Genomic DNA, 25,459 nt, shown 5'->3' on the forward strand with positions numbered 1-25,459 from the left:
GCCCAAATACTCAAATAGCCAAAATTGATAAAACTTATCTTCAATAATTAATGTGTCCATATTTTATCTTATTTTGACATGATCTAGATATTAAGTGAATATTCAGTATTATAAGTTATCTCAGGACAGCTTTAAGGTTTCAAGTTCCCAAAAGAGTTTAGGAAATATTTTTCAACAGGCATGCCATACAGCATAATTATATTTGAAAAGTTCATTTATAAATCTGGTATTTTTAAGATTTTATTTATTTGGGGGAGAGGGGGGAAGAGAAAAACATCAATGTGTGGTTGCCTGTCGCCTGACCCCCACTGGGGACCTGGCCTGCAACCCAGGCATGTGACCTGACTGGGAATCGAACTGGTGACCCTTTGGTTCACAGCCCGTGCTCAATCCACTGAGCTACACCAGTCAGGGCATTTATAAATTTGTATCTTACATCTACTTACTTGTTTTTAATAATTATGTTCTCATTACTTGTGGAAATTCATGAGACATTAAACAACCTTCATCTTAAGTTATCTTTCTTGCTGACAAATTCTATAGCAGAGATCAAATGAGCTTATCTGACTTTTAATAAACCTAAGTCAAATAAAGTATTATATTTAATTCTAATAACTCCAAAGACACGCCTGTTTTAATTAAACCAACAATCTTAAACTAGCTTTTACAAGCTGAAGATTAATTATCCTACATCATGTAAGCCTGAAATACACGGGGGTTCGCTTCCATGTTTCTGAAAGTATACTTGGTTTATAGAAATACTTGATTTTCTTTTAAGCCAATAAAATAGAGCTTTTTTACAAATTAATTTTGGAGGCAGGAAAAAAATCACATATTCACAACACACATTCCCAGACATTCAAAAACAGACAGACAGGTGCAAACATATCTTACAGCTTTTGCTTTAAAACTGTAGCCAAGAGATGGGGTCATAATGCAAAACTCACTAGTTTATAACAGCTGGATCGCAGCTGTTTTTCTGGCAGGTGGAATAAGTTAAGGTTACCTTCTCAGGCAGCTTAAATGTTTTACTAATATTTGTAAAGTAGACTTATTAAGATTTTCATTCACCTAGTCCCCAAATAGCCCTTTTAAAAAGATTTTTTTTACCTCCTTAGAAGAATAACCTGGGTTCCTAGAGACCGTGTAGAACATTTACACACTCAAAGGCATGGAAAAGGAATGCGCGTCCCTCCTGGAAGTAGTTTTGTTTCCTAAAACCAGGATTTTTTTACAACACCTACAAGCCTTTTGAGGAGAACAGGAGAGGTCTGGGGGTTGGTAAAAAGGATCGTGGGCCCTTCCTGTTCTCGAAAACTCCACCTGTAAGGCAAGTTGTACAAGTTGTCCTCAATTTGTGGGTCTGCTGTTTATCATTCCTCCAAGAACTGGGTTGCAACCTGAATGACATCAAGGTTGCAACCCCCCATCCACCTATATTATTTTCAATTTGGTTCTTTATATCAGGGAGAAGACCCTCTGCTAAGATGAAAATCAAAATATTCCTCTGTTCTAGATTAAGAGCATTTGTCTTTGGAATGGTTTTCTTTCCATCTAGGCACATAGTTTGATACAGCTTAGAGAAGGCCTAAAAAAAAAAAAATGTTTCTATCAGGCTCTGAATATCAGCTCTCAATTTGGCCAACTTCTGACCATAAATCGACTTTTAAAAAAGTCCTTTTAAATATCTTGTCAGGTTTCAGCCAGACAGTAAATATTCATCTCAGTACTGAATGACTCCAAGAATGTAAGAGGCGTCCCTAAGAGGGTGCAAAAGAAACCGCCCTCCCGAGATCCAGAGCCACGCCCAAAGACCGCCCAAACGCAGACAATTTCCCTGAGAGCCGGTATCAGCTGGTAGGGCCCCAGCTGCAAATGCGGCACAACCCACATTTTTGTGTGGCAATATCTAGCCTAAAATGGGGTAGAACCCACACTTCTGGCTGGCCATATTTTGGGGCCCCCAACTTAACAGTTAGGCTGCCTGCACACACAAGAACCAACCACCTGCGTGCCCCAGGGGGGCAGAAAGGCAACACAACTTCTCAGGATGCAAACCAAGACTAACACAAAATCAACAGCTACCACTTGGAGAGAAGGGACGCCAACCAATGGGGATTGCACACCCAGATTCTGGAAAGGAAGGGACAACGTGACATTGTCCCGCCTTTTCCAACCAGGCCCTGCTGAGACCATGGTGAACTGACTCTGGAAGAATTCTTACTCCTTACCAGCATCTGCCCGTTCACCCAGGACCCACATGCAGGCTCCCAAGCAAGTAGGGTTTAAAGTGGAGGGTGTAACCCTGGTCTCTCCCAGAATTTGACGAGGGTTTCTCTCAATCTCTATTTTAGTTTTCCCTTGGCTGTTTCAGGAAGTAACTGGTAGTGGTTCAGAAGAATCCTTTGAGTCGCATCAACCCTGGGAGGGGCCCATAGGACCACCCCTCTTCAAGGACAGGGGGGGGGCATCTGAGTCTGTATGGAAGGATGTGACAGAACCTTCCAAGACAGCGAATGAGACACCGATTTCTGGGCCAGTGTTTTATGATAGATGGCCTAGGCGGGTGCAGTGGGGAGGCCCAGGCGTTTTAGGTTTCTGGCCTTGAAGAGGTTGCACTAATTTGGTGGTCTCTTCGGAGTGGAAAGGCAATTCCTGAAGAGAACTAACAGACCGAGCACTCAGGTAAAGGAGAACCAAGGGGAGCTGCGGGAGTCATCTCTGTCTTCGTCTTCTGTTTTGGGTGCCTCTGACCTGACGTGCTCTTAACAGCTTTCAAGGGCTCAACCTGTGCCCACCTGTGTCGCACCTCTGGCTTCCGAGACTCCCATTAACAACAAATCTATCACTCCTTCCACTAAAATATGTTTCCATTGTGGCAGATCCCCTGGTGGCTGTGCACAGTCCAACTGTGCCTACTTAGATTGATGGTCAAAACAGTCTGAATTCCTTGTCTTAACGTATTCTCCCAAGTACTCCAGTAGTCCATGCTGCAGACTTACACTGTGAACTCCCTAACGGCTGCCCCCCATGGTGGACTTCCACCTGGGTTGGCCAAAAAGTCTGTTTTGCTTTTTCTGTACATGGCTCTAGTAGAGCTTCATTGTCTTTAACTTCATTCGAAACAATTTTGTTAGATTGTATGATGATGGCTGTCATATCAGTGTGCATATAAAAAAAACAAAATTGGTGAATTTTGGCACAGCCATTTTCATATTAAAGATGGAAGAAAATACGCAACATTTTCGGCATATGGTGCTTTATTATTTCACAAAAGGCAAAAATGCAACTGAAAAGATTTGTGCAGTGCATGGAGAAGGTACTGCGACTGATCGAACGTGTCAAAAGTGGTTTGTGAAGTTTCTTGGTACTATTGACATTTTGGCCGAGTAAATCTTGGCTGCAGGGCTGCCTTATGCACTGGGAGAGGTTTAGCAGCACCCCTGGCCTCTACCCACTAGCAGCCAACAGCAGGAGGTAGCCAACATACTCAAAATATCTAAATCAATAAAGTTATTGGTGAAAATGAAAAATGTGTCTTTTATTTTATGGAAAATACTAAACAGGCTTTTTGGCCAACCCTGGAACATTTCTGGAAATTTTAATAAGCCCTGGAACCCTTCCAGGGCCCCAGAACCTTTCCTGGAAGAATATGTATTTTTTTTTAATTCTTAATAAAGTTTATTTGGATCAGAGAGCTGCTTGCAAGAGAGTGGAGCTCAAATCCAAGAGTGACTTACCCAGGGCCCTTGGCTAGGATGAGAGGAACAGTGAATTCCAAAGGCTGACGGGGCCTCCTCACCTGGGCATCTCCTGGCCTCACGCTGGCCCTTAGCTGTCGGCTGCGGATCCCATCCCTCATTGACAAACTGTTAAAAATGATTACAGAAAAAGGAATTTAGGTGATAGAAACAAACTTTTAATACTTCGAGAAGTGAACAGCCTCCTTTCAGAGAACAGCAAAATGGGGCATAAGGTAAGAAGCTTCTAGAAGCTAAAAAAATACAGAACAGGAAGAGAGAAATAGAAAACGGCTCACTGGTAGAGGCTACGTGGTCAACCTGGGTTGTGGAAGCCCCGAGTTGTCTTGGCTCTCAGGGACTGGCCGGCTGGGTTTCTGGGGAGACAGAGCATGTACCTGGACGAGACAGTTACTACGTTTCCACTTGCTGCCTCGCATTCCGGGCAGGAGCCTTCTCTCTTGGGCCTAAAAACTTACTCCAACAGACCCCACCCTTATTCTTAGACCAGTCTCCCACCCTCTATTTAACTTCCCTTTTTCTTTACAAAAAGTTAGGATAAGGCACTGGGCCAGCGGTCCTGTGGATTGGTCTCCTGCTCCCGCGGTGTTTGGAGGGAATAGACCCAGGGACGCCCCTTCTTCCAGCCTCCACCACCCTCTGGCCTCCTTTCCAGTCTCAACCTTCGAAACTGCCTTCGCCACCCTGGGCCTCCGGGACCAGCCAAGACTGTGTTTGAGCTTAGCTCCCCAATAGCTGACCTATCCTGCCTGCCCCCTCACCGTTCGTAGGTAGGATTCCACCGGGGTGGAGGCCTCGTCAGCCCGCGAGTGCTGCGGGCCTCTCCAGGCTCCTTCTCGAGCAGCGACGGTGTGACTGGAGAGCATGGGGACCACTCCTTCGGCGAGTTTGCCGAGGAGAAACACCAGGGAGCCCAGTGCTACTTGAAGAAGCCAAACCAGCGTGGTGGCAGCTTCTTTCAGGACTCGGAGAAGCTGTGCGGGGCAAAACCCCGGCTCTGACCGTGAGCCAGGCCCACCGCGACGGTACGCAGTGCATTCTGCCAGCGCATGCGCTCTGGGCGGCGCCTTCCTGGTTGAGCAGGTGAAACTCACCAAGGAGATGTCCCAAGGAGTTAGGTGTCTCCATCTCGGAGACACCTAACTGACCTCCAAGGTGGGCTGCCTGGCCGTAGGCTGGGCTCAAGCACCACTAGGAGCCCCCAGGCGCTCAGGGGTCTTTGAGGGGTTTCTGCATGCCCCGAGCTTCTGTCCGAACCCCTCCTTGCAGCCAGTGAGTGGCTTTTTTTTTTAAATTGATTCGAGGATGGGGGAGAGAAAGGAAAGAGAGACAGAGTAACATGGATTCATCGGTCCACTTATTTCTGCACTCATTGGTTGTTCCTTGTTGTGACTGGGCTTCGAATCTGCAGCCTTGGCGTAATGGGGAGGACACTCCAACCAATTTGGCTCCCCAGCCACTGGGCCACTTTTAAGCACCCTGGAGCCCTCTCCCATGCAGTGAACCAAATGGGAACTACAGAACTTTTTGCAAAAGTGGAAAGGGGTAAAAGTAAGGTTTCCTGCAGTCAGCCTGCTTCACAGGCTGTCCTCATCAAACGAGGGCCACAGTACAATTATAAATGCTGTTGTCCCTATTTCGGAGCCTTTGAGGTTAGGATTAAACTGCAGAGTCATTCATTTCATGGTTTGGGTGGCGTTGGGCGGGAGTAAGGACAAGGACACATTGTGGACATTAGAAAGGGCTCGTCCAGCATTTCTAGTTTTCTTTCCTATTAAAGAGCAAAATCGTGTCCTGTTCCGTTCCTTCTCCTCCTCAGTCCCTGCCCAGCCTCCTCAGAGTTGCCAGGACGGCAGCCCACCAGCCTGTTTACATGGGAAAGGAGCCGCTATTCTTAGCCAGGGAGAGTCACTTGTGTTGGTCTGACTGCCTTTCTATCCTTCCCCAGACTTAATTTCTCTGGAGAGTGGTTCTGATACTCAGCCAGGCTGAGGACAAGGGCTCTAATGTGTGAAGTAAATTCACCATCCACTTCCCTACCCTCAACAATGGGCTTCTTCTCCCTTGGCTGGGGTGAGAGTCCAGTTCTACTCATGATTTGCCTAGCTTTGGATTGACTGGTTTTATTTATTAGGTTTGGGGATGAATTGAGATCTTTATCTTTCAGCAAGGTGTCAGGATATTCCATGAACCAACTCACCCCTTATGGTTAGAGTCGACTTAGGATTACAAAGCATCCATTGGAAATAACACCAGACAGGTAGGTATACGGCAACGAGTACACACAGAAAGCAGGAGTGAGTGGAAGGGGAAAACAGATTTAAGTAAGAAATTAGTACTCTCTCCCTGCTCGATGGCCATGAAGGGGTCCCCTTACTGGGTGCTGAAAGGAATCCATCCTTTCTCCCCAAACTCTCTGTGAACTCTGCAACACAAAGGGAGTGAAAGAGGAGACTTGAAAGAGAAAACCGAGCAGAGACTCATGTAGGAGACAGTATGGCAAGGGATGGGGAAGCCTCGTGGAAGTAACAGAATTAAAAAGCCCCCGAGTAGAGTTTGACATTGAGAGAGAAAAGAAAATCAAGAGAAAGCAAGGAGGACAAGCTGCTGACTACAAGACTTCAGACTTTCCATAGATGAGCCCCATCCCCAAACACGCAAAACCTGACGCGGCTTGGAAAGTAGTTTTCCTCATACAGAAGCCAGATGGGGCTGTACCGCTTTTGCCACAGGACTTCTTTACCAATTTTTGGTGTCCCTCCTTTGCTTCCTGCCTTTAGACATCTTGAAGGTAGGGAAAAGCAGCAAGGAGCTAGCCTGCAGATAGAGTTATGCAAATGTGGGTTTAAGTTGGGATCTAGGGAAAAAGTGTTTGTTGGCATTTGTCATCAAATCCCTTTGCTTTTCTCTTTTCAAGTCACTTGTTAGGTATCATGCATTTACACATATATTATCTCATTTCATCCTCAGCACAGCCCTAAGAAAGCAGGATTGCCATTCACACTTTAAAGATAAGGAAAGTGAAGCTTAAAGAGGAGGCATGACTAATCCAAGGAGGTAGAGCCAAGAACGAACCCAGATCTTTTTTCACCCAGAATAGTGTTCTTTCTACTGTACCCCAGTTGCCTTTGGATTTAGGCTTTAGATGTCAGTACACTAGAACTAGAATATTAGTTGTTTTTTTTCCTATTTAGCACTTGGAATATAAAAGAGCCACTCACATTTGGGGGTGGGGGGTTATTAAAAGTCATAATGGAGCTCTGGCTGGTGTAGCTCAGTAGATTGAGCACAGGCCTGTGAAGCAAAGGGTTGCCAGTTCGATTCCCAGTCAGGGCACATGCCTGGGTTGCAGGCCAGGTCCCCAGTAGGGGACACTTGAGGGGCAACCACATATTGATGTTTCTCTCCTACTCTTTCTCCTTCGCTTCCCCTCTCTCTAAAAATAAATAAATAGAATATTTCAAAAAGTCATAATGGATTCAGGAGACAAATGTATCAGAGGACATTCCTTTCTAAGACCTAGGAAAATTCAAGATGGCCCACATTCTCACTTCCTGGTAATGCATCACAGAACAATGTGTTACGAGCCATATTCTGTGACCTGTTCCTGGGTCATGGAATCAGTTTAGTGAGTCAAAACCAGTTTTTTTTAATTTTTATTTATATTTAGAGAGAGAGGAAGGGAAGGAGAGAAACATCAATGTGTGGTTGCCTCTTGTGTGCCCCCAAGTGGGGACTTGGCCTACAACCCAGGCATGTGCCCTGACTGGAAATTGAACCACGGACACTCTGGTTCGCAGCCCGCACTCAATCCACTGAGCTACGCCAGCCAGGGCACAACCAGTTTTTTTTTTTATTAAAAACATATAGAATAGTATAGAATAGGGAAAGATAGGATAGAACAGGACAGGACAGAACAGATACCAAAGTGTGTATCAGAATACTTCATGGACATGAGGTGTAAAACTTGTATTTTTGGTTCATATGCCTCTGTAAGCAAACATGCACGCACTAACTTTTGATGCAAAATGAATCTCTTCTTTTTTTAATTTTAAGTTTCAGAAACCCCAGCCTAGAGAAATTCTTGCAACTGTGAGCAAGGAGACATACAGGGATATTCCCTGCAGTATTATTCTCAATCAGGAAAAATTGCAAATATCTGGGAAGTTCATCGACAGGAGAATAGATAAGTTCATTGAGGTAATCACACACACAGCAAAGAAAATAAACTACACCTATGTATTTCCACATGGATTAATCTCAAAAACAAAATATTGCACAAATAAAAGCAAGCTGCAGAATGATGTATTTACACGCCAGAGTTTATACAAAGTTTGAAAGCAAGCAAAACAGTATTTTGTGTTGTTATAAACACACACACATTATGTAGAGTAATGATATAAAAACCTATAAAGGATGATAAATTCCAAATTCAGGAAGGTAGTTAACTCTGGGAATGGGGTCAGAGCAGGTAATGGGGTCAGGGAGGATGATATAAGAGGCTTCAACTAAATCCTTAATGTTTTTTATTAAAATATTTTATTTATTTATCTTTAGAGAGGAAGGGAAGGAGAGAGGGAGAGAAATATCAATGTATGGTTGCCTCTCGTGAGTCCCCTGCTGGGAACTGGCCTGAAACCCAGGCATGTGCCCTGACTAGGAATCGAACCGCAATCGTGTGGTTCGCAGGCCCGCGCTCAATCCACTGAGCTACACCAGCCAGGGCCTTAATGTTTTAACAAAAAAAAAAAAAAATGGAAGAAGTATAAGGGAAATGCTAAGATTTAATAAGGCTAGGAGGATATATGGGTGTGAATAATTTACCCCACATACTTCTCTGTATATTTGAAAGTTTTTATAATCTTTAAAATTTTTTATAACCCTTAAATATTATAAAGCTGACAAAAATCTGTGAGTTTTAGTCCCTGAGATAATCACAGGGTCTGGCATCGGTTCATCAATTACCCAAATGTTGGCACACTATCTCACTCCTAAGCAAGCAGGCACAATCAAGCTTTCCATGGTCCCATGAAGCAAAAGAAAATTCCCTACCTTGAGTCGCGAAGCTCCGGAATTTATTTTTACCTGCGACAGAAGCAGAGTGAGAACCCAGCTCAGTGTATCAGAAGGGGCACGCACCCACCCCGAGTGCAGAACAGGTTCCACCGGGCCACTGATGAGCAGGAGATGAATGTGTCGCTCTGCTCCACCTAATGAACATTTCAATCTCCTAATAAACACCCTAATAAAGAAAAATTGAGCTTTAACTCACTTTTATTATCTCAGCTGACATGTTGCAAGGTCTTAATTGGGCTGAAAACAGCTTCTAATAATAATACCCTCCTTAATTGATTCATTAAAGGGGCCCCCACTGAGAGAGAAATGCCAGTTTCGGGAAAAGGGATGAAATAGAGCCCCGGTTCCCCACTGAGTGGCTATGATCTCCCCGCCATCAACTCCCCAGGCCACTGGAGACGATGGTAAGAGGGTCCAATGCCTGGAATCATTCTTCTGGTCCCAAAGTGGTCACGAAACTGAAACACGATCTCCACCCATCCTTAGCCGGGTAGCAAGAGAAAGATGGACTCTCTGGGAATTCTCTCTTGGTGAGAGATGAATCTGCAAATACACAACCAGGCGAGGGGATGCCTTGATAGCGAGAGAGAAAAGCTTTTTACAAGATTGGACAAAAACTACCACATCCCAGCATGGTCAGGCAGGGAGGGGAGGGGCCTGTGCAGTAGTGGGAAGAAAGGAAAGGCATCTGCGAGCAGGGAAGGATGGTTTTGAGCAGGGTGGGGACCGATGATGTAGCGTCATCATTCAAGGCGTGGCGTTTGAAGTCAGACCCAAAAGTCTGACCTGTTCTTGTCACCCTGGGCAGGTGAACCCACAGAAACCCATTTCCTTGGCTCTAAAACAGGGATGATAAACTGCATCTACCACAGCAGCCAGAGTAAGTCAGGTCTCACCATTCTTTTTCTCAGACCCGCCAGTGGCCCCTACACGCCGCCCCTCCATTGCCTCTCTAAGGTCATCTCCTCCATCGATGCCCCAGTTCCCTCCACGCCACCTCTCTTTCCCTGCTGCTCCTCCGATGCCTGGAGAGCTGTCACCTCCTGCCTTTGCCGGTGCCCTGTCCTCCAGCACTCTACACTCACCTCCACCTCGGTCAAGTCTTTGATCCGACATCACCACCTGCATGACCACCTTGTTTCAAATTGCGAACTGTCCCTCTGCCCACTCCAGGTACCCTTTCCCCTCTCCTTTGTCCTCCATAGCATGTATCCCTTGTAGCATCCTATACAACTCATTTAGTGTGTCTATTGTTTATTCTCCCCTGCTGTTTGGTTCATTGATCTATCCCCAATGCCTGGAACGATGAAGAGCATAGAGCAGGTGCTTAATTTCTGTTACGTGAAAACCTCATAAGATTGTTCCAATGACTAAATTAGATACTGCGTGCAAAGCACTCGGCTCAGCGCAGGCATACAGAAGCACCGAGTACATGTTACCTACCTACAATAATAGTCATAGTGGTGACTCTTATTGTCATTATCATTATTTTCCACTCAACAGGAGGATGTTATTAACTACTCAAGTCGTGGTTTTTGTAGTCATTGGTGCCTAGAGAAGAAAGATCTGGATTTCATTCACCGGAGTTTTCTAACAATGTATGACATCCTGTTATGGACAGATGCCACTGGCCAATGATTAAAGGTCCAGGTCCCCTGAAGACCCCACCCTTACCGCATCTACTCTGCCAACACGCACAGGGCTGGGGGCAGCTGCTAGGTCAGGAAGGTATAGATCAAGGTACATCTAGGGGCTTCTGCTCTTTCTTGTTCCTTTAGGATTATACTGCATGCAAATGCCAACTCAGCAGCGCCTGCATTGCAACAACAGGCAAAAAAAGTGTTTTCTTTGATGTGTAACAGTGGGTAAGAGAGGGAACAGGGAGAGCAATTGTCTGGCTTGCCTGATAGAGCTTCCATCACACTCTCCAAGACATTTGAGTTCCTGTCCAGGAAAAGATGCAAACAGCAACCATCTGCCCACCTCAGACCTTCCCAAGCACTAATGAGATGGCTTCTTCCCTGAACACTTAGGAACTCCTGTGATAAAGCACTGTCCTGGGGAAATAATGAGTCGAACAGACCCATTAGCTCAGAGTTCGCCTGCGTCTTCTGTTTCCCGAACATGAGGGAAGACAGGAACGGCCAGGGCAATGAGCCGTTCCGCAGATCAAGCCACGACCTGCTCTCTGCTTCTCGGCTGATAAAACATGGGAAGAGCCCATGGAGCCGAGGCACCAAATGCAGGTTTCTCCGTGTTCTCTTTTCCATAGTGCCCAGCTTCCTCTGCACACTGCAGATGGCCCTCGAGCAAAGAAACGTGGCCTGGTGCGTGCAAGAACACAGCGGGAGCCACCCACTTAACCATCCTTGGGGACTTCAGGAAGCAGGGAAGAGAAGTGGCTCAAAGGCACAGCACCTGAGCAAGAAAGCGCTGTGTTCAAATCCTGGATCTTCCAATCAGCAGCTGTGTGATCTCAGACCCCTTTACCTCTGTGAGACTCAGTCCCCACATCCGTTGAAGGTGATGATGATAACACCTAACTCATATACTGTGTTGAGGATGAACAAAATCAGTTAATATTGAGTCTGAGTCTTGTTACACATGGGTTTTAGTTACCATGTGCAAAGGACCTTTAAGAGAAAAGAAATGAGAAAATGTCCAGAATTAAATAAATAAAGAATGTTTTGGGAAGTCACAGGCTCGTCATGGTGACCTGTAGTCTAACCATAGAAACTAAGTCCAGGCAAGAACATGCAAATTACTAAAAGGGAGACTTCAAGGTCAAAAAGGCCTTTATGGTACGTCAAGTTATACAAAGCAACACACTGGAATTCCCAAGACTTGAGCTGTCCATGAAAAATAGCTCGCATGGCTCCCAGGGCACTGGGTTTAATTTAGAAACAATGTGATGAGTGTTTACTCCATCACAGACAGGGGAGACCTGGAAAAGTAGAGAAGTTATCTATAGTGTAGGAAAAAAACTAGCATTGAGTTTGGAGCCTAGTAAGTGCTGAGTAAATAGTACTTGTTTTTTTTGGAAGGTAGAAGGTCTAAAAAAACAAAAAGAAAAAAACTTGAATGTCATTGTATTCCATCATTAACTTATTCAACAAATATTTATTGATTAGCTACTAGGTCAGCCAACAAACACTTGTTGCTCCCAGGCTCTAGTCTGGCTGTTAAAGGTACAGCAGTGAGCAGAGCAGACAAGACACCCTGTCCTCACCGAGCTTGCAGTCTAATGGATAACAGCAGCCAACACACAGGGTTCCTGCAGAAGGAAGGCTCGCCTGAGTGTCATTGGTAGGGTATATGAATATCTCACACGAGATGCACAGCAATTTGACCATTTCACCTAAAATGTCATGGGGTGTGCTGGAGTGTGCTCATATTATGTGACAGGATGACATGCTTGTGTGTTTTTTGTTGTTGTTGTTTTTTTTTAAAGAGTGTTTTTTTAAATATTTTATTTATTTATCTTTTTAGAGGGGAAGGGAAGGAGAGAGGAAAGAAACATCAATGTATGGTCGCTTCTCATGCATCCCCCGCAGGGAACTGGCCCCTGCCGGAAACTGGCCTGCAACCTAAGCATGTGCCCTGACTGGGAATCGAACCGCGATCGTCTGGTTCGCAGGCCTGCGCTCAATCCACTGAGCTACACCAGCCAGGGCAATATGCTTGTGTTTTTATAATAAAAGATTTTGTAACAAAAGGGGGGCATGGGTTGTGCCAGGCCCTGTATAACTTACTGTGTATGTGTGTGTGTGTGGGGTGGGGGGGGAAGGTTCTGACTGCTTTTCCTGTCCTGACTTAATGCTTATGACCACCCCATGAAGTGTATCAATATTATCGGCATACGACGCAAGAAGCAACTGAGGCATGAATCAGTTAATAAATTGCCCAAGGTCACAAAGCCACTAAGCCTCAAAGCCAGGGTTTGAATCCAATCAGACTGACTCCTGAGTCCATTCTCTCGAGCACTCCGTATATGGCCTTCTCACAGCTGCTCAATGGTGAACTCTTTCTAGGCGGAAAGACACCTCGCTCGTTTCTATAACCCCCAGCAAAGCGCCTGGCTGGGGAGCATGCTCAAAGCATGCTCGTTGCAGGAACAGAGGATGGATTTTAGACACTGGGGCCACTCTTTCTGCCAGCCCCACCACACCACTCTCTAAACCCTACATATGGAATGAACATAAAACTGTGCTTCTTCTGCAGAGGGAACATTACTGATTTCTGCCCATGGGCTCTTACACGTAAGGCTGTTTTTCCAGAAAGGCTGATGAATTTCCCTTGAACCACCTACAGGCTTTTAGGAGAGATCTGGTAGGAACTGAATCGTATTTTTTTGAAATCCAGAATATGCGGTGCCAAGGAGACAAAAGAGCCAACACTTCCGCTATTTTATTTTAGAAACCGATAAAACACCCCAACCCCACTCCACATATCTCGCTCGGGACTGGAGTTCTCCCCCTTAAACACTGCTAACTCTTCGCTACGCTCAGGGCTACTTATGGACAAATTAGTTGAAGTCTAGGTGGGCCGCGACTGAAGAAGATGACAATTACTACATTGAGGGAGACAGAGGCAGAAGAAAGAGGAGCTTCCTGGGAAATAGGGTCACCAATCTGATACCCCTAGCTAATCTGCATCGAATACGGCCAGGACTTGATTCATTGTGACTATAATAATTATTCTTATGTTATAGTAATCGTAGTAATACATTAAATAGGTTTATATTGTATATCAATAATACTATAAATATAGCACATGTTACAAGTGCCAGTTAGTCAGGCATCCTACTAGTTTCTGATTTTTTTCACATTATCTCACTTAATCTCTTTACAGCCACCAGCAGTAGTATTATCATCTCTATTCCTTAAGGAGCAGACCAAGTTCCTTTAACAAAGAAACCCAAAACTCCAGTGGTTTGAACAGGACGGTTTCCCCTACAGAGTCAGGTATCGTGTACAGTCTAAGCTGCTGCAACAAAAATACAAAAACCCGAGTAACTCAAGACCGAAGTCTCTCTTCCACGTAACAGCCTAGGGTTGGGAAAGCATCGTGCCGTCACAGTATGTGCTTTCCATTTTCCAAATTGAAGTGTTTCCAGACGGAAACACTTCCAAACTCATTTCATGAGGCCAGCATTACCCTGATACCAAAACTAGACAAGAACACCACACACACACACTCACACATGCGCACGTGCACCAGAGCCAGTATCCCTGATGAACAACATAGACACAAAAATCTTCAACAAAACATCAGCAAACTGAATTAAACAATATGTTGAAAGGCTCACACACCATCGTCAAGTGGGACTTATTCCAGAGATGCAAAGATGGTTCGATATCCACAAATCCATCAATGTGATACACCGTATTAACAAAATGAAGGATAAAAATTATTTGATCATCTTAATAGATGCAGTAAAAGCACGGTAGGGAAGTTTTCTTTCCTTATTTTTTCAAATAAGTTCAATTTCTTGTTCTTTCTCTTCTCTGGCACTGCTACAATTTGAATATTGGTAAGTTTGAAGTTGTCTCAGAGGCTCCTTGGCCTATCAAAGGTCTTATTTATTGTTATTTTTAGAGAGGGGAAGGGAAGGAGAAAGAGAGGGAGAGAAACATCAATGTGTGGTTGCCTTTCTCACGCCCCAAACCGGGGACCTGGCCTGCAACCCAGGCATGTGCTCTGACTGGGAATAGAACCGGCAACCCTTTGGTTCACAGGCCCACACTCAATCCACTGAGCTATACCAGCCAGGGCCATTCTTGCTATTCTTTATGTTCCAAATCATTGATTTTATTCTCAGCTTCATCCACTCCACTGTGGATTCCCTATAAATTTTCCTTTATTGCACTTAGTGTAACCTTCATTTCTGCCTGTGTCTTTTTTATGCTGTTGAAGTACCCAATGAGTTCCTTGAGCATCCTCAAAACCAGTGTTTTGAATTCTGCATCTGACAGATTGCTTATCTCCATTTAATTTAGTTCTTTTTCTGGAGTCTTGTTCTGTTCTTTCATTTGGGCAATGTTAATTTGTCTCCTCATTTTGGCGGCCTCCCTGTGTTTGTTTCTATGTATTAGGGAGAGCTGCTTTGACTCCCTGTCTTAGTAGCGTGGCCTATTGTAGAAAAGCACATAAGTTGGGTGGGATGGGGCCTTAGGTCATCGCCAGGGTACAACAACCCCTGTAAACCAGGTTGACAGAGACTCCAATATGGTGTCATTGCTCTGTGGCTCTGTGGGGGGGAGGGCTCGAAAAGGGGGTGATATCTGGCCTCTGGTGTCTTGTCCAGGAGGAAGGTGTCCCCCAGAACTAGCCCTAATGGCAGACACTTCAGTTTCTCCCCAGGTGCCACCGGTTCCCTTCTAGCTGCTGCCCCAGTGCTGAAACCCAGAGGGAGAGACTCTGCATACGTCCTAAGTCCATTGCAGGCCCTTTAAGAGGATACTCCTTGGAATCCCACAGTTTCTTCTGTTGCTCCACCCCCCACTGGTTTTTGCAGCCAGAAGTTATGGGGACTTATCTTCCTGGTATTGGAGCAGGGCTTGAGTGTTGGAGCACTTCCCAAGCTGAGTGGTCTGGTCTGGGGCTGGGATCCCTCACTCCTGAGGGATCCCTCCCAATTTTTATCTACCGCACATGGGGGTGGGACCACCTGTTCCCCATTTCCATGTCTCTGCACATCTCTTCCAGTCTCCACACCTCTCTGCACATCTCTTTGTCTCTGCCCCTCCTACCTGTCTGGATGAATGTGACTTCTTTAATTCCTTGGTTGTCCATGCAGCTCAATTTTCTGACTGTTCTAAGTGATATTTGTTTTATAGTCTAGTTGTAATTTTTGCTGTGGTTGTGCATGGAGGTGAGCAGTGTTTATCTACACCTCCATCTTTCAACACTCACTTACGATCAAAACTCTTAATCCAGTAAGTATAAATAGAACACACCTCAAATAATAATGGCCATATATGACAAACCATAGCTAACATCATACTCCATGGTGAAAAATGGAAAGATTTTTCTTTAAGACCAAGAAAAAGATAAGGATACCCACCTTTTATTCAATATAGTACTAGAAGTCCCAGCCAGAGCAATGAGACACAAAAAGAAATAAACTTTATCCAAATTGGAAAGGAAGAAGTAAAACCGTCACTATTTGTGGACAACATGATTTTATATGTAGAAAACACTTAATATTCCACAAGAAGATTCCCCTGTTGGAACTAATATGCAAATTCAGCAAAGTTACAACATAAAAAATCAGTATATAAATACATGTTGTATTTATACGCCCAAACAACAAACTGGCGGACAGAGAAAAAAATAATCTCATTTACAATTACATCAAAAAGAATAGAACACCTAAGAATAAATTTAGTCAAGGAGGTGATAGACCTGTACACTGAAAGCTGTAAGACATTGATGAAAGAAATTCAAGAAGACAAAGAAATGGAAAGATATTCCATACTACCCAAAGCAATCTATACATTCAGTGCAATTCCTGTCAAACTTTCCGTGGCATTTTTCACAGAAATAGAACAAATAATCCTGAACTTCATATGGAACCACAAAAGATCTTGAATAATCAAAGCAGTCTTGAAAAGGAAGTAAAAGTTGGTGGCATCCTGCTTCCTGATTTCAATCTATATTACAAAGTAATCAAAAGAGCATACATTGGCATAAAAACAGACACATGGATTAATGGAACCAAATAGAGAGCCCAGAAATAAACACACAAATACATGGTCATTAACTTAAAACAAAGGAGCCAAGAACAGGGAAAGGACAGTCCCTTGAATAAATGGTGTTGGAAAAACAGGACGACCACATGCAAAAGAGGGAAACTGAACCATGATTTTACACCACACCCATAAATTAACTCAAAATTAACCTGAGTGTAAGAGCAGGAATCATAAAACTCCTAGAAGACAATACAGGAGTTAAGCTCCCTAATATCAATTTTGGTGGTGAATTTTTGGACCCGACTCTAAAGGTGGGGAAACAAAAGCAAAAATAAACAAACAGGACCCCATCAAACTAAAAAGCTTCTGCACAATGAAAGAAACCAATAGCAAAGCAAAAGGGAAACAACTGGACGGGAAAAGATAACTGCAAATCATATATTTAACAAGGAGTTAATTGCTAAAATATATAAAGAATTCATATATAAATAGCTAAAATATGTAAAAACATACAATATGATTAAAAAATGGGCAGAGGACTTGAGTAGACATTTTTACCAAAAGACATACAGATGACCAATAGGCATATGAAAAGACAATCAACATCACTAATCCTCAGGGAAATGCGCATCAAAATCACAACGAGAAATCACCTCCCACCTGTCAGAATGGCTATTACCAAAAAGACAATGAGTAACAAGTGTTGGTGAGGCTGTGGAGAAAAGGGAGCCCTGGTGCACTTTTTGGGGAACTAGGAATTGGTGTAGCCACAGGAGCTCCAGTGGCGCAATCAGTTAGCATGCGGTACTTACAAGACAGTGCATGGCGGAGCAAAGCTGAGGTTGTGAGTTCGATCCTCACCTGGAGCAGCTTCAGGAACTGGTGTAGCCACTATGGATACAGTACAAAGGTTCCTCAAAAAATTAAAAACAGAACTACCTTACGACCCAGCAACTCCACTTCTGGGTATTTATCCAAGATACTAGTTCAAAAATATACATATACATCCCTGTGTTTATTGCAACATTACCTACCATGGCCAAGGTATGGAAACAACCTAAGTGTCCATCAGTGGATGAATGGGTACATATTTAGTGCACATATATGGTGAAATACTACTCCACCATAAAATGGAATGAAATCTTACCTTTGCAACAACGTGGCTGGACCTTGAGGTTATCGTGTGAAATGAAATAAGTCAGATGGAGAAAGACACTGTATGATTACTTATATGTAAAATCTTTAAAACAAAACCAAAACAAACAAAACACAGAGTCATAGATACAGAGAACAGATTGGCAACTGCCCATGAGGAGGGGCTTTGGGGGTAGATGAAATGAGTGAAGGGGATCAATAAGTTCAAACTTTAATTATACAATCAATAAGTCATAGGGATCTAATATCCTATAGTCAATAATATTAACTTTGTATGGTGGCAGATGGTAACTAGAATTACCGTGGTGATCATTTTGCAGTGTGTACAAATGTCACAGCACGATGCTGTATTCCCGAAACTAATATAATATAGTGTGTGAATAAAAAAGAAAAAACAGATGCCTTGAGTAAGGTATTTAATAAATGTCCATTTCTGTTCTTTCCCTTTTGACATCCATATCTTGAAAATGAACTCCAGTGGTAGCATCTGAATTACAGTTCGGCGAAAAATTAACTCCTTACCCTTCCTACTGCGGACGAGGGTACTTCCTCGTTCCACTGATGTTGGACTTGGCCATGTAATTTACTTTGTCCAGAGGAATGTTCATGGCTGTGATGCAGGCAGAAGCTTTAAATGTGTTATGTGCTCAACTGGGCTGGTACTTCAGTGATGATGCGATAGAAAGAGTTTATCCCCAAGCAGTTGCTGCCCTTCTACTGCTGGAGCTGAAAGAAAACAAGTGAAAAAGACCCGGACCTGGCCAGGTGGCTCAGTTGGTTGGAGTCATCCTGTCCACCAAAAAGGTTGCGGGTTTGATCCCTGGTGAGGGGGCATACAAGAGACAACCAATGTCTCTCTCTCTCTCTCTCAAATCAATAAACATACCCTCGAGTGAGGATTTAAAAAAATTTGTTTAACCACAGCCTGGATTCAACCCCCATCAACACACATCTTAAAACAAGACCCCTTGCTGAACTCAGCCTGGATCAGTGGGTCAGTGGGATGACAGGAGACCTGCGAACGGGAGCTAAGAGCTCACTGTCGGAAGCCATGAGTTTGGAGGTCGTTTAGGAAGCAGCAGCGTCGTGCCTATAGCTGGCCCACACGGAAGTTGGCATCGGAAGTGGAATATTGCCATAATGAACACCTGAAATATGTGACTATGGTCTGGTGATTAGGCAGCAGATGATGAGGAAACTATTCTAGAAAGCTGGAAACGCTATCGTGCATTCAGTGATGAAGCACCTGACAAAAATCATCTGTGAGTTTGGGCAAAACGCAGGAAGGGGATTAAGAAGTAGCAACTTCCAGTTATAAAATAAGTCATGGGGATGTAATGTGCAATACAAGAAAGTCAAATCAGTAATGTTATATAACTATGTTGGTGACCGCTGGTTACCAGTCTTAATGTGGTGATCACTGTTAGGTATATAAATGTCAAATCGCTATGTTGTATACCTAAAATTAATACCACATCATATGGCAACTATAATGTAAAAATACATTTTACAAATAAATAAATAAATAATGTTTAAATGATAACATTTTGGTTTTGAAAAACTCATCTGTTACAATCTGCAGGACAGCAAATGTGCCTAATGGATTCGAAGCATTGGGCAAGAAAGCACCCTGGCAGAAATTCGGTAGGGCCATTGGGTTGTCACCAGCTGGAGAAGGTATTGCAAGACAAGGCTAAGTTTAGAGAGGAGCTGACCAGTGTACCAGCAAAGCTGAGAGGGAATATAGAAAGCCCAGAAATGAGCCCTAAGCTGCAGGTGTGAAAAGGGAAACTATTTTTCACCTTCTCAAACGATCTGCCTCAGGACAAAGACTAAGTCAAGGGCGTGGGCGAGGGAACTGAAGGGTTGCCTATCGGTTCCTCTCACCTGAACAAAGAGCTTCTAGAAAGATAGAAGATACGGTCCCACAGAGGCCTACTCAAGCCAAGGTAGCCAAAACGAAGTCCCAAGAGAGAGACATGTCTCAAAATGAATTCTAGATGCCACTACCATGGAGTCGGCGGAACTCAAACACAGGAAATCCACAAAACTTTTGAGACAACTGTATTGACAAAACGTCGTCAACTTGAGACTGTCTGTGATGTGAAAAGATCTCTGGCCCCCAAATTTCTTTATGCAGAACCGGGGCTAGAAAAGCGGCTTTTCCAGTGAGAAAAGCTCACCCTCTAAGGTTCTCTTCCGGAGGGGCCATGTGTGGTTGATGATGGAAAAGGAAGGATCTCTTGGAAGCTGGAGCCAAACGTCACGGGGAACAGTGAACTAGCCAGTCACTCCCAGGAAGCAGAGCTGGGGCCTGAGCTAGGGGCCGGAGAACCATGGGCCACAGGCCAACTCTTCCCACCACCAAATTTAGTAAATAAAGTCTTATTGAACCACAACCACACCTATACATACCTATTGTCTATGCTGTTTTTGCTACCACACAAATCTGAGAAGTTGCAACAGATACCGCATGGCCTGCAAAGCCTAAAATATGTACCCTCTGGCCCTTTACTGTTGCCAACCACTGGCCTGGGATAAAGTGCTCCACAGCGCCACCATGAGGAAATCTGGCTGCACCCCACACAGCAGGATTTCAGAACTGTCGTGGGTCGATGACCACAATGTACCACCCATTCTTGTCTTTTTCACATGGAAATATTTGTTGCAGTTATTCTACCCCTGTTCACATTGTATGTTGAGTGGTTAGATGACAAGTAACTTGCCTCTTCATTTCATACGTGTCTCAGTCCATAGGAGCCGTATCAAGATTCGGTATCATTTCAAGATCTTAGACTTCAAGGTTTTAGATTGGGTGAGACATTTAAGGATATTGAAATGGGAGTAAGTATATATATATATTTTTTAATTTACTTTAATGTATTTATCTTTAGAGGGGAAGGGAAGGAGAGAGGGAGAGAAATATCAATGTGTGGTTGCTTCTAGTGTGTCCCCTGCTGGGAACTGGCCTGCAACCCAGGCATGTGCCCTGACTAGGAATTGAACCATGGTCGTCTGGTTCACAGGCCTGCACTCAATCCACTGAGCTACACCAGCCAGGGTTGAAATGGGAGTAAGTATATATATATATATTTTTTTAAAATATTTTATTTATTAGAGGGGAAGGAGAGAGGGAGAGAAACATCAATGTGTGGTTGCCTTTTGTGCATCCCCTGCTGGGAGTTGGCCTGCAGGGAACCTGCCTGCAACCCAGGCATTTGCCCTGACTGGGAGGGAGTAAGTATATTTTTGATGCAGGAGAACATGGAATAAGAGGCCAGGTGGTAAAGGCTTATATTATTATTCACTCTCCTTCGCCTCTCATTGGGGGTGGTATATCCTTATTCATTGGATCAGCTTGGCCATGTAACTTGCTTTGGCCAATGGAATGTCAAATGGAATGTCATGGTGGAAAAGGGGATTTTAAATGGGCTTATGTGGTTCATTGTAGATCTTGTATTCCAGTGATCTGCTCTGAGAAAAGCATCCTCTTCTACCTGGTCCTCCGAATAAATACACACGGAACAGATATAGACCTAAGACCCAGGCTTAAGCCAAATCCTGCTAATCTGAAAGCTGAAGCAGAGCTACCCAGGTGAGCCCAGGCTAGAACAGCCAACTCCAGTCAGTCTGAGGACCCGTAACCAACAGCGTAAATACTACTCATGTGCTGCTGAATTTTGAAGTGGCTTGTTATACAACATCACTGTAGCAATTACTGATTGATACACAGAGCTTCTATAAAGTGATGAGGTGTCTGGAATCTAGTAAATTGCACGTTAGTTCTAAAATCAAAAGACCTCAGTTCAAGCCCCAGCTCTGCCACTTAACTGCTATTTAGTTGAAGTCACTGTACCTTTCTGAGTCCCTGGGATTTTTTGTTTTTAATCATAAAATAAGGATAATAACCTAAATCAGAGGGTCTCTAGAAGATTCAATAAGATGACATATTTAAGTGCATTTTATAAATACAATAAAGGGTACAATACAAGATATTTCCATTATTAACTTCGGTTCCCATAAAGCAACCCTGATTTTTTTTCTTAACTGACGGTGGAGAAGCAGCTGTGCCCTTTCTGTCCTCCAACCTCAAAAGTGGCCATGCTGAGTCTGAAGAGATAAATCTCTGTAAGCTCTTAGCTTGGTGGCATTTCACTAATTCTTTCTTGATTTTATTTATCTGATTTCTGGATTTCTCTCTAATGCACATGTATAATTTCATAATAAAAACTAAAGCAATACAAAGGTTATTCTTTTAAGAGTTGATGATGCTACCTCAGCCTGACACTTCCGAGCACTTCTCTCGTCCCACCCCCTCCCAACGGGGAAGAGGAAGACTATACACAGTGTCACTGGTGGTGGCAGTGACCCAAGGGTTAGACTGAGCAGAAGGTCCCTGGAGCTGTGTTCTCCACTCACTGTAGCACGAGGGAGAAGTCAGGACGTCCCCCTTTCTGTGTCCCCACAAAAATCACTGACAGTCCCAACAGTCAGCTAGATTCCCAGCAAAGAAGGAACACCCATTAAAAATAAAAGCCCACATTAGAACCGTGTTCACAAGTCTAAAATCATTTCCCATGGGCTCCAATGGCCGCTGCACGGCCAGAACTGTGTCGGGGCTACTGCAACCCCATTATTTTGTGCTCCCGTCGAAAATGTTTTTCTTTTTCCCAAATGCCAAAGGGATGAGTGTGGGTTTCCTGGAAATGTGTCTAAATTGCCTCATTGCACTGCACCCAAGAGAATGGAGCCGCAAGGCCATAGTTACTGTCCACCAGGACAGGGGGAAAAGGTCAACTCAATAACGCTGATGATATCCATTTATTCCACGAAGACAGCTAACCCCCATTTCTAGGAGGATTATTTGAGGAATAAATCAATTCCCACTGTCCCTCTCAGTTCTCTGCTCTGTTCCTCTCTGCTAGCCAAGCTCGTAGAACCAGTAGGAATCAGACCACACCTCAGCCTGCTCTCCTTTTTTAAGATTTTATTTATTTCTAGAGAAAGGGGAGGGGAGGGAGAAAGAGGAAGAGAAACATCAACATGTGGTTGCTTCACATGTGCCAACAACTGGGGACCTGGCCCGCAACTCAGGCATGTGCCCTGACTGGGAATCGAACCGGTAACCCTTTGGTTTGCAGGCCAGCACTCAATCTACCGAGCCACACCAGATAGGGCATCAGCCTGCTTTCTAAGAGAGCATCAGAGCTGGGCAATAACCACAAAATGGAATCATTGATTATATTAGCATAGCGTAGGTGCTGCAGGCACGGTGCTCAGGACACAAGGGCCTGGATGGAAAGGAAAGAATGCCCACCCCCCATCATGCCCCCACCAGAACCCGTTGGACACCTAAGAGCAGAGTTCTCCCCAAGAGCAATTACAACAGCCGCCATAGGACTAACTTCTGAGGGCCACTGTCCTGCTGCGGGCACCGGCAGGCACAGAATCAAGACAGGAAGGAGAAGCAGAGGTGGGGGTGCAGCCCCCCTCGCCTCAGGATGACCCCAAATAATGACAAAAGATAGAGAGACCAGGCTCACTCGTGCCCCCTACAAATAGTTGGTGTCTACCTACCACAGGCGTGCACTCTGCTGGATGCTTCCCATTCACAGGTAAATGAGACACTCCTACTCTTCTAGCTGGTCCGCCCCATTGTGCCTCGCACTTACAGGGGCCCAACAAGTGTTCGCCAAGCGTCACCTTATCATTCAGCTCCAGGTGGCCCCGCTTCTCTGCCCTCCATAGCACGTGTTCTAGGTCCTCATTTAATGAACATTTAGAGGGTTCTGGAATTTAATCACTGGCACATGTTTTATTTCCCCGGTGCCACAAGAGGTTGCCTGAATATAGAATCTGTGTATTCTTGTCATTGCATCTGCTCGATAAATATTTATTGAATGTATGACTGTGTAAGCACGCGGAGTGTGTCACCACCCACGGCCATTATCAAAATAGCATGGAGGGCCCAGAGCCTGCCGCCCAGGGGAGGAGGCGTGCTGGGTCAGGAGTCCGGGCCTTCTGCAGAAGCTGCTGTCAGAGAGTGGCCGAGGGAGTGTGGACAGCTGTCGGAGCGGCTCGAGCTCAGCTGAGAGGAAGGCGGGGGGAGGTGGCTTCTAAGGCGCCTTCCAGCATTCAGATTCATCCTCTTAATCACAGGTTTCAGACGACAGCCACTGAGCACTCGGCCTGTTTCAGGACTCGAGAACTTTACCTGTACCACATGCATTATCCCATTGATCCTCAGGGTCCCCTCTCAGGTATTATGATTATCCCCATTTTATATAAAAAAGCAGGGTACCCAGTGATAGACTGAGGCAGCTGGAGACCAAGTCTGGCCCATGTGGAAACCTGCACTCTCGACCACGAAGCCGCATCCCGGGCTGTCAGATGTCTGGGTTCATTATATCCCCTGAACTTCATTTTCCACTGTAGCCAAATTTTCAGAAAATTCCTAGAAATGCACTTAGCAGAGAGGGGCACAGCAGGCAGGCCTCGCACTGCTCACGCTAGCCAGCAGTGAATTTCCTCATGGCTCCCAAGGGCCCCCAGGCACTGGCCAAAGGACAAGGAATCCCTACGACAGGAGGAGAAACTCTGAGAGCAGTTATAGGGGTGCCAGCCCCAGGGGCAGGAGAAAGGCAGTGTGAGAAACCATCTGAGAAGGCGAGAGAATCGAAAGAAAGACACTGTTTTGTTCTGGGAACGTTCTGGGAACGTGAGCATGTTGCAGGTCCATCTGCCCTCGGCTGCTTCCATTCATTCTCTCCCATGTTTAAAGCATGGGAGGGGCAGAAGGTCACTTCCCACCAGACGGCGGTGGGGACTGGCTGCAGCCAGTTTCGGCGGAAGGGGGTGCCTCACACACGGGCCCCCACATCCCCGAAAGGTGGGCTTGACCCAGAGCACTGATCGAAGAACTTGGGACAGAAATTTAAAAAGGTCTCTTCAGAGGAACATATTCGTATAGGCAGACAGAAAAATCAAATGAAGCTCTAAACCTCTTTTTTTTAAAGTTGTACCCGAATTCTTTAAAAATAACAACAGTAGTAGAATTAAGTTCTCAATGATAAATTCATGCCCACCCCAGTTATAGCTACTAAACACATTAGTTGAAGGAGAAAGGAGTGGAAACTATAGCTTACGTTTAGAAAGCAAAAGATACTGAGAAAAGAGTTGGATTAATTAACAGCAGGATTAATTAATGGCAGGCAAGTAAAAGGGCCTCTCCCCTAATCCAATGACATTATCCCTAAGGCAGGAAAAGAATATAAAAATGGGACTTGGAGGAAAGTGAATGGATTTTTTCATTGTTTCAAAGAGAAATATATAAACAGAAATCCAGGGGGGTTGTTTATTTTGGGGGGGCATTTCAGGGGGGAGAGAGAAGCAGAGACAGAGAGACTGGGGCAGGTAGAGAGAAAGAGAGAAAGAGAAAGAGAGAGATTTTCTTGGTGACATAAAATAGAAACCAGTGGCGCTAGGTGGCTGCTGTTCTTACAGGGAGAGAAGTCCTATTACATCTCATAACAAGCCAGCACCGTGAGCCTGCCTATTAGTGCCAGGCAAACGGTCGCCCAGATATGCCCACACCCGAACCACACAAAAGAGCCGAGGCACAGAAAGGCAGTTCGCTCTGAGGCGAAATGACATTTTTTCAAGCTTCAATTACCAATCCCCTCCTCCATGACACCCCCTCACAGCATTTCAGCGTCCACTCTGTGTGAAATGCTGAACTGCTAGAGCGTTGGGTGCTGTGCAAAAACGGGCAGC

The 25,459-nt window shown here is 44.7% G+C and overlaps 1 long non-coding RNA gene across 1 annotated transcript in view; it reads right to left on the reverse strand.

The window, feature by feature from the left end:
- Positions 1-3,741: 3,741 nt before the first annotated feature.
- Positions 3,742-25,459, reverse strand: part of LOC118979189 (uncharacterized) — a 28,729-nt gene continuing 7,011 nt past the window's right edge. The window contains exons 2-3 of the long non-coding RNA XR_005064856.1: positions 17,586-17,588; positions 3,742-3,869 (exon numbers count right to left, since the gene is read on the reverse strand). This is a non-coding gene — a long non-coding RNA (uncharacterized LOC118979189). The remainder of the gene's footprint in view (positions 3,870-17,585; positions 17,589-25,459) is intronic.

Source organism: Sturnira hondurensis, unplaced genomic scaffold, assembly GCF_014824575.4.
Source record: "Sturnira hondurensis isolate 20B ecotype Veracruz unplaced genomic scaffold, ASM1482457v3 Scaffold0022215, whole genome shotgun sequence".
Taxonomy (NCBI): Eukaryota; Metazoa; Chordata; class Mammalia; order Chiroptera; family Phyllostomidae; genus Sturnira; species Sturnira hondurensis.